At 39.4% G+C, this 18,460-nt stretch overlaps 1 protein-coding gene across 1 annotated transcript in view; it reads right to left on the bottom strand.

The window, feature by feature from the left end:
* The window catches only part of grin2ca (glutamate receptor, ionotropic, N-methyl D-aspartate 2Ca), a 53,790-nt gene extending 51,568 nt beyond the window's left edge, over nt 1-2,222 (bottom strand). Inside the window, exon 1 of the mRNA XM_017419285.3 lies at nt 1,118-2,222. The gene's annotated coding sequence lies outside the window, so the exon portion shown is untranslated. The remainder of the gene's footprint in view (nt 1-1,117) is intronic.
* Between the last annotated feature and the right edge of the window lie 16,238 nt (nt 2,223-18,460).

Here is an 18,460-nt window from a genome sequence, read left to right as displayed (position 1 = left end):
GATTTTTCTGCCCAAGCAATCAACAGTTTACATTTTTAAGTGTCCTTAACTGATGAAGATCCAAAACACAACTGTTCTTATTAAAGAGTTTACAGGAAATCCCAAATGATTTCTTAGCTGACTTTATCAGCCACTTATGAACCTCTTGACCTTTGTCATTAATGTCACTTTTTACATTAATTTATATCATAAATTATCATAAAAAGTATAAATTAGGTATACAAGTTGTTGTGGATTGTAGTGCATGACTCTGCATGAGGAAAACACCTATTTGTGAAAAAGCCAGTCATTAGTCATGGATGAATTCCTCCCTGTGCAGTCATCTTTCCAACTTTTTAAATAGATTTGCTTTATCACATTTTGCACATAAAGATTTGATTATTTGATTATTTTTGGATAGAATTATAAAATTCTTCTTGCTGTTTTGTTCAAGGCCTCTCTTTTTGTAGTGACTAGCCTCTCACTCTAGTATGATGTTTTGCATTAGTCTTTTGTTTGTTTTTATATTTTACGTGCTTCCTTCTATATCATCCTGTACGTTAAAAAACGTCTCCTTTCTAACAGTTTTCATTCATTCCAACTCTTTTATATTCCCGAAGCTAGCATGTGGGATTGTCGTCTTCAGTGCTAACAGGAACCTCTCACTTTTCTGGCATCTTAAAGAGTTACTTTTCAATGACAGTTCAATTTCTCCTGCTGCAGCAGCATCTCTGGTCTGGTGAACAGGTATCAAAAAAAGCCCTTCTGAGCTGCTCCAGCTGTTTACAGTGAGGCATCGATCCACTCTGCTTAATCTTCCCATGAGCCGAGTGAGTTAAAGCAACAGTTCCAGCCACCGCAAACAACTACAGTAAGAATAAGAGCCAAGCCCAGCATGCCGCCTGATCTGCCTGATTCTGTGGAGTCCTGCCTTCTGATCCGATCCTCTCTGCTCTAATAACTCCACTGAAAACTCACATCTCTCCACACAGTCAGAAGAGAAGGCACTTGAATACCTCGCTCAGTTTTAAAATAAGAACACGTGAGTGTCTTCTGCCTTCTACAACAAACTGGCGTTTAAGTTCAGTGATAAGAACACAGAAGCAGCCCAAAGTGTAGGACAAAGGTGATCTCTTACCTGTGATGGCAATCCACACTGAGCCCTGGCTTGTCACCGCTCATCCCGTGTCTGCGCCTTCAGCTCTCCTTTTCCCAGTTTGGTTTTTTCTCCCCCTCTCCTTTTTTCTCCCCTTTGGCCCCTGTTCTCTTCCTCTCCCTTCCCCGTTCCTCTTCCTCTCCCTGCACTTGTTTGAGTCTATTTCAGTAGCGGCAACAGTCGAGCCCGCTGCGACGGTGGCATGCTTTCCAGCACTTTGGCAGAAGGTCACATTATCACTCGCTGCTACAAAGGGAGGAGGGAGGAAGAGGAGCAGGAGAGGAGGGGGATGGAAGTGATGGAGATGAGCAGGTGCCAAAGGAGGAACACAGCAAAAAACAACAACAACAAAAAAAAACCTCTTTACAGTTGCTGTTGTTATCCTTGCTGAATGTTCCAGGTACAAGTTGAGCTGGCTGCATCAGAAGGCGGCTTTTAGGTGAGCTTTAAAGGAGCAAACTTTGTACAATACAGCGGGAGCTTTTTAAATGTCCTTTCCAGCTGCTCACCTCTTGAGAAGACTTAATTCCTCTCTTGTCTGTAGAATGAGACTCGGAAAAACTCAAAAATTAATCCATGTTCAGTTTCAGTACAAAACAAATCCTCAAGTTTCAGCTCCTCCCTCCTGTCCTTGTTCATCACTGCCCAGTTCATGAAGATGCAGATTTACTCCATCTTTGAGTGAGACATTTCTCCACTCCCATTTATCACAGATTCTGCAGGGTGACCCTTGTCTCCATCTCCCAGCCTCCCCCTTTTGCCCTTCTCTGGTGCGAGCAGCTCTCTTGCAGCCACTCCATCAAATTAAGACTGAGAAATGATCCAGCTGCCCGAGATGAGGCTGTCAGCGGCCAGCGGCAGATGGCCAGACCAGGGGTGCAGATGTGAGTCAGCTGCTGAAGTTCGGAAATTCTTGGATCCTCGTGCTGGCCTTCCTCGAAGCACACCTTATTTGCCTGTTTGTGTCTTCACTAAGCTGCACTTGTTGTTCAGCTGTTTTGTTTTGTTGTCCCACCTGCATCCCTCCTTTCACCCTCAGCAGAGCTTTAACTCTGGCATCACTGACCGCCTGTAATCCTGACTCCTACATTCCATGTCACAGGATGGGCTTGTGAGCTCTAATCATTATGTAGTAAGGATTTATCCTCTAACTCTCCCTCCCTCCTCCGTGCTTCCCTCCCTCCACCCTTTCCGTTCATTTCCCTCGCTCTGCTGTTGAGGCACCAGCTGTCCTACAACTCTCAGCATATTACAGCTTGTTTTAAGCCGTCATAATGCCATTTGTCTTTTCTCTTTTGGTTTGTGCCTTGATTGTCTTGCTGCAGCTCGCACCTCAACAGGTTTGTCCTTGAACATTTTTTTTGGGACAGACGGAGTCGGTGATCACCCTCCTGCCTCTGTGCTCCTTTCTTAAAGCCTGAGCTTGTTTGCATACTGTATTATATGACTCTGATGTCAAAGAAAACATATTAATTGATGTAAGATAAAGCACATATCGAAAATTCTTACATGTCAGAGATATGGTGGGATAACCTGCGTTGCTATGACATATTATATCCACCAGAGAGCAGTAACCTGTTTGTCCTGCTTGGAGTGTATGTGGACACCCTAACATGACACAGGGGAACATGGGCAGTAATCTCCTGCACCAGCCACTCCTTCTCTGGTGTTGGCTTTGTCAACAAATCTTGGGGAAAAATGGCTGCTGGGATTTGCTTTGATTCATCCACAAGAGCATTAGTTGAGGTCCAGCACTGATCTTGGATAAAAGGTTTAGCTTAAGGTTTGCATTTACAGCCCTTATAAATAGGTTTAATAGAGTCAGGTCTTTGTGCAGCCGTGGGAAATTCCTGGAAAACTGATTGTTTCAGGGACACTGGCTTTGAGTATGGGAATAATGTCCAACAGAAAATTACTTGTTACAGAATTGAAAAACATTTATATTTCACGCGTAAACATTTATTATCGTTTAAACCTAAACCTGTTATCAAAGGCAGGTGTTTTTAATAACTATAGAATTGCTCATTTGTGACTGGAAAAAATGGAAATATTTAGTTAGAAATAACCCCTAACAGATGCAGTGAGGTGCTTCCTAAATAACTATTTAGAAAATGCTTCCTGTGGATGTGGAAATTAGTTAAATTGTATTTTTGTGAAACAAAGAAAACAGTTTAGAAGTTTGCTGAACATTCTTGATCTCTGTTAAAACTTAGCACATTATTTAAAGATGTAGTATTGAACCATGATCTGTAGAGAAATATCTCACTCAGCTGTGGCTCTTAAAGACTAGTTGGTGATTTAAAATGACCAAATAAAAAAGGAAGATTTTCAGTTGCAGACTCTCTGAATTCTGAGTAAATGGAGCAGAAAGATGAGACAACAACAGTTCGATGCAGGCATCCAAAAAGTACAACATTTGACAATTGAAGCACAGAGTTTGTAGCAGAAGAATATCCGTGAACAACTTGTTAGTAAATTTTCTCAGCATGATTTACTGCAACTGCAAAAAAACGTTTGACAATATGATAGTTTTATCAAAACAGAGAGAAGTGAGCTAATGTATTTTACATATAAATGACTTGCAGGAAGATTTTCAGCACCTTAACAAAGTTGCTAAAAGCTACTTAAAGCTACGTCTTCAGCTACAGAAGAGAAGTCCAGTTGTTGTTTTTTTTTGTTGTTTTTTTTACCTTTTTTGGATTCACTTCAATAAGCAGTCAATGTTCTGCTGAACTGAAATAGTTTTTGCTGTTCTTTGGGTAAAAACCATTAATAGTAATAAAAATATTGTGTAACTGATGAAATTTATATAATCCACCATATATTAAGATACTTCTAAATAAAAAAAGATGTGGTTACATCATTAAATCAGACATCAATAAAAATAGATAAAGCAAAATTTGGGGGATAAATAAATCAGATGTTTTAGGACCCTAAATCCAAGTTTGAAATGAAGACAGAAATTTGAAGCAGTTTTTTTATGATTATTATTATTAATCATTCTTCATCATTGCCATGGTTTGTAGATGTGGACATCCAGAGCTGTAGTCTGAGATTTTCTGTCATCTTAGAGCTCCTGAGATGGGTTTCAGACACCTGAGGCAACTCTGTTTTTAAAAGAAAATTTGTAACACAAATATTTTGAGCATGTTTAAAATCCAAGCAACAAGACTGAGAGCCTCAGTGACTCATGCAAGGAAACTGAGAATCTCTGCAAACATTTAAAATTCTTTTCACAGCTAGTCTCCAACAGTTGCAGCTCAGTGAGATGCTACCTTTAATTATAGAAAGGTGAACGACTGAGATTAAAGAGTAAGTTAATTGTTTTTGTAAAATTGTATCAATAATTAGTGAAACTCAGTGATTAATAAAACAAAATAAACAGAATGAGAAGGAAAAAGAGTAAATTGCTTTCTTTTCAAAAAAAGAAAGTTCCAGTTTGTTCAAGCATAAATATTGGACTGCTGGAAAATGGTAAAGGTCATCTGGTTGAGGTGAGTTTCAGGATGACAGAAGCATCCAGGTAAGAAGAGAGGCGGATGAAGGGAAGTAGGCTCAGCGCCCATCACACCAGCCTGTAGGGGACTTTTCTAATCTGAGGGTTGCTTCAGTCTGCCAAGTCAAGGTTCAACATTATTGTGTCCAAAAAAGTGTCACCTGTCAGCCTTCATTTGTCATCAGAACCTGAAGCAGTACGGACACACAAAAACAGTTTTTATGTTGACCCAAACAAATTTCTTCCTCATAGAACCTGTAAACTCAGGATACATGAATTGTGCTATTGTTTTTCCTGGCATGCGCTAACAAGACCCAAACTAAACATTCAGAGATGACATTAAGTTCAGATGTATTTTTCAGTAAAGTCACCTGTTTTGCTTTCTTGTTTTTTTGCAATTTGATTGCAAAAAAACAAGAAATATGCCTCAACAATGCAAAGACCATATCTGCAAAGACAAGTCCAGGTTGTCAGCATCAGGGTTCACAACATCACCGATATGTTTCACCATCATGTAGCAATGACTCTTGAATTTTTTCTTCTACCAGTTATGGTCAAAAATGTGCATAAAATAGTAACTGAGAAATAAACCTGAGCACTAAAATTTTTCTTACAAAAACACCAGACTGGGCTTCAACTCCAAGGTCTTGGATTGTGCAGCTTGTGTATTTTATCTGTGAATTGATCCCTTTTTTTAAATCTACTTTCATTTAAGCAACATCAATCTCTTTTATTTTGGCCATAAAACAACTTTTTGCTGCACTTTTATCTAACAATCAAGCTTGAAACATTCAAAGTGTTTATTGTTATGCGCACAGCTGGAAACAAGTCTCTGAGCAATTTGCTGTCAACGAGTGCCACACAGAAGAGTTCAGCTGACTCCAATCAGCTGCTCAAAAATATAAAAGTACAAAGAAAATATATGATGTGCAAAATATATCTAAGAGAATGAAAGTATCATAAAAGAGGCAAAGGGCAGTCAAAATATAAAATGTGTAAACGAGTGACTGCCAAGTGTCCAATCAGTGACCGTGTGCAATCAGGTAACAACACAGCATGATTTTAGACATCAGTCACCTGTTTAGTAGTCTGATGGCACTTGGAAAGAAGGAGTCCTGCAGTTGACTCTCCTGTCCCTCTGGTCTGAGGGCAGATGTCTGAACAGTCCATGCAGGTGGTGGGTGGGGTCAGCCTCCCTGTGGACTCTGCAGTGGTGGATGCTCTGCAGAGAGGAGCTGAAGACCATGCACTCTGCATGGTCTTCAGCAGTCTCACCCACTCTCTGCAGGCGTTTGCACTCCATCACTGTAGTTATGAAGCTAGTTAAAATGCTCTCAACCATGTTACTGAGGATATTAGGTGACATATCAAACTTCCTCAGCCTTCTCAGAAAATGCAGTACAATATCTTACAAATAAGACAAAATTTGGTGTTTTTTTTTAAGTGATTCGTAACAATTAAATAAGGTTGTCAACTTTTAACAAGTCATACAAAAATATTGAAAATTATTTGAATTTTTGACAATAGCATAATAAATAATTGTATAATATAATTTTTGCCTAGTTTATATTTTCCTCAAACAGTTTACTACTTACCTGCAGAGTTAATCTGCGTTTTCTTCACTGTTTATTTCAGCTGCTTCTGTCTGACCACAGAGCCTCGGTGCTGAAATGTGGAACCCAGAAATCTTTGAAAGGTCAGGCTGGTATTGAGGACACACGGAGACAAAGCTCACATCAACAGTGCAGGCTGTCTTCAGGTGACTCATGCTTGTCTCCTTTTCTCAGATTCACCACAGATTTACACCCTAAACCCTTTTTAGCTCCAGTTTCTTGTTTCATATTTTGGGTCAGGACACATACACCCCCAGCCCCAATGCTTTTCTTTTTTCAGCCTGCGTTCCGAATGTCTATTTGAGATTTGACTTTTAGTAAACAAAAATCATTTTGCAGATCCAATCCTGTGCTTTCGGGTCACATTTACATAGATTAGTTTGACAAGTTGCAAACATTCTCAGGCTAAGGTAATTGCAGCCTGTAGTGGTACGCTCAAAGCAGCAACATTTCTCTCTCTCTCTCTCTCTTGTGGATGAATCCTTTTGAAAAATGAATCTCTCAGGTAGGAGGACTTCAGGGAGATTTTATGAGCCTGTCAGGGCTGCACTGAGAGATGTTTCTGAGGCCATATTTGTTTCTCTGCAGCCGGCGCTTGAGGCTGTGCTTCAACGACCCCATCAATTGCCAGACAGTAACGATTCTCCTCCATGTGATCAACAGTTTAAAAAGTTAGCTTACCTTGATCAATAATGGATCAATAAGGCAAACAGATAAGATGGTAACATGAAAAACAATCAATTACTGAACTGTGCTTGGAAAAATGTTCAGCCTTGTACGTGTCACAGACTTGAGCGATCTTCAAACCACACATTCGACTATTATAACCTTTTTTTGTAAATAAAGATAAAATATTTATCAGCTGCAAAAAATGAATCAACCAACATGTCAACCTCATGAAAGTTCCTGGAATAAATATTTTATTTAGGTGTTACAATCTACTAAATAATCAGCAACAATAAGGAAAAAAACTCACTATGAGGCATAAATATTGAACATCTTGTGGCTGTAGACATAATAACTGTTTGGATGACCCACATGTCCTGTTTCGTCTGACTGTCTTGTGTGTCCTCAGAAGTTGGACAGTTGATAAAACGTTGCTTAAAATATTAAACAGTTCCTGTAACGGAGCTTCGGTTGAGTTTCTGTGACTGAGTCGGGAAAACGGCAAGTTAAAAGGCTAATCTTGGCTGTTGTGGATCCCAGGAGGGGGGCCGGATTTATCTCAGTTGTCTCAAAGTATTGACCAATGCTAGATCAGCTTACACTCTGAAACTTTGGTTTCTCTGTTACACACTGGTTCTTGGTGGCTCCGGTCTCTCTTTTCAGACCTGCTGATTGTAACAAAAACGTTTTAAATCCTGAAAAATGAGTTCAGTTACATTTGTTTATAAACTGGGACTGAAGCACAGTGTAATGCATGCATTAACTTGGTTAGTTATGTATATTTATGAAAAACAAACCTGTTTTAGAACCAAAAACCAAAAAATCTTTGCAACAACTTGTTTTTGGAGGTGAAGTTTTTACTTAGTGAAGAAGGCTTAATTTTAACATTTTACAGATATTACAGAAGAAAACCAAGAGGGCAGTGAAACTGATATAACTAAGGAGTTAGCTCCTCAGTATTATTGGCTGAGGGCTTTCCTAATCACATCAGCTGCCATATTTAGGTGATCCAGTTCAGATCAAGTTTTTTGGCCTTGCTGGAGGTTTGCGCTCTCCAAGTGCTTCTAGTTTTTTTTGGTTGTTTGTTTTTGTTTTGTTTTCCCCCAAAAGGATTGAGTCAAATACTTTATCTGACTGTGCTGGTTTATAAGATTTAGCATTTGAATCAGCCTTGTTTTATCTCCATGTTTTTCCTTCTGAGGCTGAGTTGTGTCCTGTCATTGAGACCTTCAGAGTGTCATCTGAATCTGTAGCCTCAGCTGGTTGGCTGATTCTATCTGAGTTTCCACTGGGTGTCCTGAGGTGGTGATTTGTTTCTATTCACCAGCCAGCGGTGTTCCAGTTGTGGCTCGAGAACCGGGACACAACCTGTTAAGCCATTAGGCATCTGTGCTCCGTGGGAACCCGTGCCAAACCAAGACCTGTTGCCTGATGAATGATGTCACTGTAAACAAGTCTTTAAGCGTTTTTATACAACTTGTTTTTAACCCAACATGTAGCTCAGCTTAGCCTGTCTCTATAACTACAAATCAGTGCGCATTATTGACACATCAGTGCCCTTCAGTGTGTTATTGATAAAACTCTGTTTAAACACATGTCCAGACAGCAGACACATGCTAGGGTTATTCTGTAGCTCAGAGAATTACAAACCACGGGGGAAAAGAAATGTTTGCAGTCCGAACTCATTAACAGCACTGTCAGACTGACAGTGAGCTTCTGTGTTTCTGGGCAGACTGTTAACTGCAGCTGAGCTTTGTTATAAACATCTAATCACACAGAAAACTTCATCTTCCACATTATTTGTTTTACCTGTTTCAGTGTCTGTCGGTTGGCAAAGTATCTCATGAACACATGAACAGATTTTACAAATGCCTGTAGGAAGTAATCATTGGCCACCACAACCAACAGACCATTAAAACACAGAAATGGCTATAACTTACTCAGTTTTACAGATTTTGAGCTAAATTTTGATGCAGTAGTAATAGAAAATCTTTCACAACACGTACTCTGAGCGTGACATCTTGGATAATGCGAGATAATGTGCATAACGTTACTTTTAGGATTTGACTAAAATGGCTACGACTCCATCATGAAGAAGATCATGCTTGCAGTATGCATTCCATGAAGGAAACCTTTTTTTGTCCCCTGACATAAAACATTTATATCTTTAGCAGTGCAGGTACTCCTCCTCACCACATGGAGTACTGTATTCCATATATTCATTGTTCTCCTCAGTTCTTGTAAAAAACTGAGGTGGGATATTACTGCAATCTACTTCTGCGGCCCGACAACTATCGATCAAGATCTTACTCTTATTAATCTTCAAGTCCAGCTTATTGATTTAATCATGAAAATAAACAAGACAATTAATTTTAAACCCCTTATTCACAGTAAAAAGGGGAATAAATCTAAAAATTACAGAAGGAGCAGCAGAGTAGAGTTTGAGGAAAAAACAAAAACATTAAATAATGTCTCCTATGTGCAGCACAGAGCTTAGGGCATGAATTACAAGAAAACAGCAGTTTTTTTACACTAAAACCTTTGTTATAGATGTGGACATTTATTCATAAATGGGACAAACATCAGTCTTTTACCTGATTTTTGTTCAGGAAACCTGGTACTAGGTGTTAAAGTGGTCTGGTAAAGATCACATTCAGTATCTATAATCCCTAAAACCAGCCCCTCCTATGAACAGTCTGATTCTTCAGACTTGCTCAGGTTTATTTTTAGGAGAGCACACAAAGATTTCTTGAATTGTAAGAGTCGATATTCCTGTGACACACTCAGAGGTCATCTTCTCCTCAGGTGAGCGTCACTTGTTAGCACCAACCCTGAGCTTTCACACACATGCCGTGGCTGAGAAGTGCATTCTCAGCACCCGTCCAGACGGCTCCTCTCATCGTCAGTGTGACAGCGCCCTCTGAAGGATGGTCCAAGAATCAAACCAACACGTCTGAACACTGATTTGGCTTTGCTTACAAGCCCCTCACGGTTTGGGCCAAAAATAAAAAATCAAATTTATCCTCGCGATATCAACAGTGTTCCACCATTTTTCATGCTCTGTGTTCACATCGTCCACCTGCAGCGTCTTGGCTTTAGTTCCACAAGAGCAGCCCTGCCAACCCGTCGTATAATCCACAGGGTGAATAAAAATGGATTTGGCTGAATCTGACACACAGTAAGCTGCCTAAACCAAACAGGCAGGACTGTCCACTGCACAGATTCTGACCTTGTATTTCCACTATTTCCACTGATCAGAATGCAAAGCATGGCTAAAACACTTGCAATGCATAAAAATGTTCCTGAATACAAACAAACATTAGGTAGGGAAAAAATAAGAAAAAACAAAAAAAAAAAAACAATTCAGCCTAAAGTTGGAACCCAGATTGATGGGAAAAACTGCACAGGGAGTGAAAAACTTGTTCCACATGCTGAAGACTTTTGCACAGAAGTAGGACAGAGTACAGTCTGCTTGCGGAGAGCAGTGAGAGTGAGTAAATGTTTCCTGGCACAACGTCCTCTCCTCCCTCCATCTCCAGAGGCCTCACACGACAGACGGGTCACAGCGAAGCCTCGTTTTAAAATCAGGTGTGCAGATGGACACCAGTGGTGGTTCTAAATCCTGAGCGCTTTGGCACGATGCAGGTCCAGAGAGTGGATGGAGCGGGTTTGGACCGTCACGTTATCAGGTTAATGTTGCAACTTTACTGGGAAGCACATAGGAGGTAGTTATTGAACACAGTTTAACTCAAACATCATCCGTTTGAGGATGGTTTTACGATGAGAGATAACAGTTTTAGGACATTTTTGTCTTTAGTTGGTGTTTTTACTTTAAGTTGTTTTTGTGATAACTTCTCTTGTTATCAAGGCTTTATTTTCACTTTTGCTGGTTTGTGCTTGTTAATGGTCATTTTGTCCCTTTTTGTGTGAATGCTAATTCAGCATTTACTGTTTTCCTTAGTCTTTTTTTTAATCTTACTACTTCTGCAGACTTTGTCCTGTTTTAGTTGTTCATATATCAAAACCTTCAGCTCATTCAGGAGATAGCTGCTGCGACTTTTGGTTTTCAAACTTTTATTATTTTCTGAATTTTAACTTTGTTTACAAAAGTTCCCCATAGAAATACGTGAAATCCTTCAATAACATTGTTCGGTTTGCAGATTTTATCAGATTTTTTATATTAATTACTTTATCTCTGTCTCCTTCTGATACTTCTAGTTTTTAGCTACTTTCAGCTAACCTTTTAATACTTGTTTTTGGTAGTGTTTTTGCTCTTTTTAGCTTTAACAATTCAGCTGCAGCTTTTCCAAACTTCATCAAAGTCATTTAGCAATCAGCATTCTTGTGTTTTCACAGAAAATGCAACTTCTCTAGTTTTCTTTTCTCTTTCTTAAGCTGTTTTTTGCTCTTAGTTCTGCTCAGGGATCTTCATACATCGTCTGACATTGTGACATTCTGGAGGTTAACTATAGGATTTAGTTTCAAACTTCATCTAACTCTACTGTTCTTGTCGCTATTGTTCCGTTTCATCATCTTACGTAATTTACTCCTTTATTTTTCAAGGTAAAGCCACAAGTTTTGCCTTTTAAATCTTCCTACACAATCAGAAATCAGTGTACATGTGCACATCATTTAAGTTTTATAAAACTAAATAATCTGATCTTGAGTAGTGTTGTTTGCTTGGAAATCCAAATCTGAAATTTCTAGTCATTTGTCTCCCTCATCTGGTTGGAACCAGAAACTGCAGCGTCTTTAGTTGGATCGTTTAGTTTGGCAGTGGACTCACTCAGGGTAAATGTCGCATGAATAAATCCTTAATATCAGGTGAGGAGAAGTCTGTCCCCGGAGGCAGAGCTGGTTTGAGGATTGATGTACCTGAGGAGAGGGTCAGCGTTTTATATCCTCTCTTCAGCCGCTTTCTTAAATGACAAATACGATCAGCAGTGTTTTATGAAGTAGCCTCTTTTCCCACTCAGTCCAAAGTGAAACTTCTCAGAGCGATGTTGCTGAAGCTGGCTGCAGATGGCTCTTCGCTGGGCCGAGCGCTGCAGTGTTTGCAGCAGATGGTGGAGTGCTGAGCTGATGGATGCACTGTCTAAAACTGCAGACAAGAAACCTGCTGCTCCCCCGCCATCTGAAAAACTCTGTGTGGCTGAGGAGGATGAGCCTTCATAGCTCTCAAACACCCAGACAACACACACAGAGCGTGCTGATAAATGTTACAATGGTTGATTTATTAGAGCCATAATGTGGTTTGTATTCTTCCTCGTTGAGACTTGTTATTGTGTGTGATGGGAAAAAGTCTGCAGAGAGCTGCCTCTTTTATAGGGCTGCTAAACTGGTCAGATGATGGACAGAAACACATTTATGTTCGACTAACATTTTAATACCGAAATACCAATCACTCTCTGTTTTCAGGCTTTCCTCGTTTATATGATTGTAAAATTAGATATATTTGATATTAGGCTGTCAGTGAGACTAAACAATAAAACGAGGAATTAAATTTTCTTTTTATAAAGTATTTGGTTGATTTATAGAAACTTACAGTAATTGACTCTTCAGTGGATGATACAACAAACTTTAAAAACATGTATTCATTACAATCTCATTTTAATGTTGCTTAAAAATGAGCTGTTGAACAAGTTAGCATGTAATGAAACTTCTAATTCCAGTCATATGGTTGTAATTCACCCCATGTTGTTTGAACAAACATCTGAGAGAAGAAACCTGTCCACACTCTTTGAATAGGTTTAGTTTTCACTAAAGTTGAGCACAAAGTTAACATGATGAGTCCTTTTAATAAGGGAAATGAACTACGGTCAACAAGCAGTGCTACCAGCAAAGAGTCTTGTTCCAGTTATTTTATAAAGTGTCATAATCTTTCCAACCATCCATCCATCTATTTTCTTTACCGCTTTTTCCAGTTTCCAGTGTCCAGTGTCACAGGGGAGCTGGTGTCTTTCTCCTGTGGTTATTGTGCGAAAGGTGGGGTACACCCTGGACAGGTTGCAGGTCCATCACAGGGCCACATAGAAACAAACAAGACACACCTAGGGAGAATTTAGAGTAACCAGTTAATGTAACATGCATGAGGGCTGACAGGAAACCATTCTGTTCTGATCAGCTTAACATCTTTCAGCTTAAAATAACATCTCCAATAGCTCATCAAAGATGACGATGACAGTGAGTACAAAGAGCGGATCCAGGACTTTGTGGATTAGCAGAACCACTATTAGATCAGCACGGGGAGGAGCAGATAGCTAGTGGTGGGTTTTCACAGGAGCAGACAACACCCCACTGATGCTAGTGAACATCCAGGGAGCAGATAGTGAGATGGTGGACTCCAGTTCATTGTTCATGTGTTTACCTGAACAATAAGACCAAAGCTTTTATTAGTCCTAGATGATGTCTCTCAACCCATGAACGACTCTGTAACTGGACTCCTTCAATGATTGACTTCTGAACCCTAAATACAAGTCCTTCCTGTCAGCAGCTGTCAGACTGTACAGTCAGCACAGCTCCCACCAAACCTCCTCTTTGTTTTTCTTCTGGCTGTTCCCTTTTCAGAGGTCGCCACGGCGAGTCCTCCTTCATCTAACTCTGTCTTCTGTGTCCTCAGTCCAACTACCTCCATGTCCTCTCTAACTGCATCCATATATCTCCTCTTTGTCTCTAACATCCTTCTGTCCCTCCTCTGGACATCTCCAAACCATCTCAGTTTGGCCTCTCTAACTTTATCTCCCAGTCGTTCCACCTGTGCTTTACCTCTGATGACCTCATTCCTAATCCTGTCCATCCTCGTCCCTCCCAAGGAGAACCTCAGCATCTTCAGCTCTGCCACTTCCTGTTCTGTCTCCAAACCATCCAACATAGCTGCTCTCACCAGCCATGTGATGGGGATACAGTTAAATACAAACAATATTAATGAAAGCAATGAACAGAGTTTGTCACTCCTCCTCTGTCCGCCAGCCCTCACTGCTGACTCTGTGGCAGGCAGAAAAAAAGCAAGGAAAACACAAAGACACGTGTACAATTGTGTCAACAGTTCTGACTAAATAAAATGGGGAGTGTTGAGTCACATGCAGCTGGGTGAGCAGGTAATTTGTAGGCAGAGGTGTTTATATTTAGAGGTTCCACCGTAACTATAACTGACATAAGACCATTTCTTTACTTGTGTGTTGAATCAAAGTCATACGGATTTGCATCATATTGGCTTTTGCTGCCCATGTATCTTTAATGAATTAAATAGTTGGCATTGTATGGGGATACGTATGTACACAATTTACAAGTCTATTTCTGTTAATTTAATTTAAAAAAAAGTTTTTTTAACTTGTTTTTCCTATGTAATCTATTTTCAAGTTATTGTGGTTTATAGTTGCACATCGAACTATAAAATATGGAATAGCAGCTATCATAATGAAAGTACTGAAACCAGCATTAGTCAGAGAGAAGATAAAGCTACAAATAGTGATCAACAGAAAACACTGACAATGATCATATTAGCAATGATAATATTCAGAATGACAATAATTGTAACCATAACAAAAAATCCCGAACAAACCCCAACACAATCTAGCATCTTTTAAGCTAAAAAAAGAGGAAAAAAGGTTATTTCTACTTATTTATTGTTTTTTAGAGCCATTTTTATATATTTTAAACCACTATTTACAAAGTATTTTGTCTATTTGTATTTATTGGTTTATCTTTATATTTATATGCCTTGTTTAGGTTTTTCTTGTATATTTTTTGCTCTATTCCTTTGTTGCTGCAACAACATGAATTTTTGTGCTGCAGGACAAATAAAGGATTATTCTATACGGCAAGGACACAGGTACTATATGTCTGTGTATACACTCATAAAACACCTGTCATCAGAGATTAATAATTGTGCCATAAATACTAGAATAAATCGAAGAGCAAACTGTTACAAGCTGTTTAGGGCCCCGCCATTGTTTGGCTCATGAATCATCTTTGTTAATTGTTTTTGTCGCCAAAGTTACACAACGTATCCTTGTACCTACAAAACAGATAGCACCTTGGAATATTTAGTCCGTGGGTTTTTCTTTGACACCAACAGACTTGCCGTTTTGTCAGCAGCTCTGCGTTCCCCTCTGCTAGATGTGCCGCGACTTGATATATAGGGTCTTTTAGCCCCTGCTTTGGCTCAAATCCAAGGCCCATTTGTACAGATGGGATTTTACGTGGGCCATTTTAGCAAAGCACCCTCCCCATAAAGCCAAAGTGTCTCATCACTTCATAATTGTGTGATTATGGTCAATTGCTGTGGTTGGGGTGACAGATTCTATTTGAGCCCAACAGATGCTTTTATCATATTTTAGATCCCCATTTGACCTTAATCAAGCGTTGCATGTATGAATAAAACAAGGAGATTAGATTTTAGTGATGAGGAGGATCAGGTGTCTGAAGGGGGGGCTGTTGGGAGCTTTTGAAGTTGTGAGGCACGATGAAACACTTGAGTTAACACAAACAAGTGGTGGGTAAAGCGGGTGCTGCCCAGTGGATTTGGCCGTTTCTAAACCTCCATTTATATTTGTAAGACTGATGAATTATGCCACCATGTGGGAGTTCGAATACACTGCAAGCATAGAAAGCAACGCTAGTACCAGCCGTATAGATTTAATTTCATCAAGCCACCCAAAATTAAACCAAACGGCAGATTTTTGTCAATGACTTTACTGAAACCTAAGTTGGTATAGGCTCTGCAAATAATGGATGGATGGACTGATTAAAGTATTTCATGTATCAGTGTATGTCTTACATAAAACTCTTCTTGGTTATACATACAGTGATGCTTATGTTTAATGTTGATCAGTTTTGCTTTAAATAATATTTTGGTCTTGATATCCTGCTGCTCATCTAAGTATATTTAAAGAAAGAACACACATTTATAGTTGAGCACAAATGATCAGCAGTTATAAACACACACACACATATAGACCCACAGTTCTTGACTTTTGGGGAACAAACAACCCACGGATTTGAGATGTTTTCTCATCATATTCGTTTCTGCATTTTGCTTGGTCAGACAGTATGTTTTTTTTCATCACTCAAGATTTTAATCTAAAGTTTAAAAACAAAACGTGAAAACTAAATTTACATAAAATGACTGATACAACCTCTTCAACTGATATTTTCTGTTTGATTCCCTGTTTTGGGTAGATTCCTATGTACCAAACTCCGTTGTTACAAAGTCTAACTCAATATGTTGCCAATGATTAGATTCATGAGCAAAAACCAGTACAATATGATTTGATTCAGCCCTTAATCAGAGTACAACCCAGTTTATTAAGAGTTTGAACACACTGAGATTCATGCATCAGGTGCAAATCTGGTACATGTTGGTTAATCTCCGTGTGCACAAAGGGAAGTCATTATAGTCGTGGAAATCTCGAGTGATTTGACGTTTAGGCCTTGAGAGAGCAGTAAAAATCTGACCTACCAGAACGAACCATTTCTAAGACTCGTTGTGCAAATGTTTCTATAGCAGTAAAGTAACACAAATAACATTTTCTGGACTTTTTTTGTGTTGTGAGGGGGAAAAATCCCCATCTTCTATTATTTGTAAAGGCTCAAAGGATTAAACAAAGTCAATGATGGAGAGGCACTGATCTTCTGAAGTATTTACATTTGTGTTTTGCTTCTCCTCCTTGTCCCTGAAGGCCTGTGTCTATATTTTTCCACTCACAGGCTTCAGTCTTTCGGTCTTTGTTTGTCTTTCTCTGGTTGGGTAAATGGCGGCCTCGGCGACAGACAGCCGCTCTCCATCTTGTATTCTCAGAGGGGGTTTGGCACAAGACAAATGGGTCTTGGAGAGAAGCCCCGCCCTTTCCCACCTGGTTTATCCCATGTGGCGGTTCAGTCCGGTTGTGCTGTGGGATTTGTAGTGTTACCCCGAGACCCAGTCCACCCTGAGCGCACAGCAAGCCATCACTCACCAGAAACCAGCACTGACACACCGCAGCTGAAGTAGACAAGTTTATTAATGATAATAATGAGGATGATGAGGATGATAATATTAATAATTAGTCATAATTATAATAACGTTAATGTCATAATAAATAGAACTCTTCATCTGAAGCACGTAAAGAGAAGCATACAGAAAGAGAAAAAAACAAAAACACAAAGTTTAGAGTACAGAGCCAGAGGAAGGGGCAGGGACTTCTAGAGACATTTTTTTAACCTTTCAATATATCCATTTAGTTTTTTTTAACTTTTTTTTAAACATTATTTAACTGGAACATTTACAAAAAGGAGAAAGAGATTTTAAAAAATCCTTATAAATAAACTTTTGTCATTATTAGAACAAAATACAAGATTTGGGGGAGTCGAAGAATGTTTTTTTTTATTTTTTCCCCCCTTTCTTTCATGTTTTTCCCCCAAAAATAAGAGCTGAGAGAGGAAGGACGAGGTAACTGGGGGTGAAAGTTTTTATGTACAGAACACCAGGAATACAAAAGGGGCCAGTCGACTCGCACACTAGAAGGCTGGGATGGGATGTGGGAGGCTGTTACATGGGGTATGTTGGAAGCAGGGACTCTCTAGAAGGGGGTGGGGGGGCATCCTGCAAGTGTCACAGCTTAATCAGTTGTGCTCAGGAAGATCAGGACCAGTTCATTATACTGAAGGCATCTGAAGGAAGGAGGGGGGGAGGGCCACTGTGACGCGGTCCCCGTCCCCCTGCTCCGTCCCTCTGCTCCGGTGCAGGCTGGAGTTTTAGATCCACTCTTCTGGACGCAGCTAAAGTTCAGAGTGAGCTCCAGTGAGCAGAAATAAACCACCACAGTCACAAAGAAAACAAAACGCCTTTAACAAAGAATTCTTTAATCCTTACTCACTGCCAGTGCAGCTAACAACACTAGGAAAATCAAACTGCTTCATTAAAAATGTCTAAAATGTATGGAGCAGGGTTTTTTTTATATATCATCTGGATAAAAAGACAAAGTTCTAAGGCAATAAAATTCATCTTGCATTTATTTTTTCTCAGTATTAAACTACAGCTCACATGAGGCTTTGGCAGCTAATCACTTAAGGGGAGCTGTAGGTGGAGAATGAAAAACGATGATAAAATATGGTCATGCAATAAAAGCTATAGAACAGGATCTAACCCGTAAGCAGGGATGGGACTTTTCATTACTACACATGTCAAAAAGAGCTTCACTAATATGCTCACAATTTTCTTTTCTTTTTTTTAAGCAAAACACCTGCACTTTAAAGATAACTGCAAAGCTGCACACACATTTAAAGCGGTTATTGTAGCGGAAGTGATGTACTCACACACGTTTAGTGTTGAACATCTTTGTTTTAACTGGATGAAAACGTGAAACTTCAGTAGAAATTCTAAAATGACAACATTGCACTCAGCCTCTATTATAATCCTAATTCTACAACAATTATTACTAGGAACAATGAAAGGTTGTGACATTATTTTGAACTACTTTACTGCAAATGTTGTTAATAAATGTGCATCAGGTAAAAATTTAAGAATCTTTTACTGTCAGTTTAAAGTTAGTCAGTCAGCCATTTTCACTT

This window comes from Kryptolebias marmoratus, linkage group LG12 (genome assembly GCF_001649575.2).
Source record: "Kryptolebias marmoratus isolate JLee-2015 linkage group LG12, ASM164957v2, whole genome shotgun sequence".
Lineage (NCBI taxonomy): Eukaryota > Metazoa > Chordata > Actinopteri > Cyprinodontiformes > Rivulidae > Kryptolebias > Kryptolebias marmoratus.
Note: the sequence above shows the minus strand (reverse complement) of the source record. Positions and strands in the feature narration are given on the sequence as shown.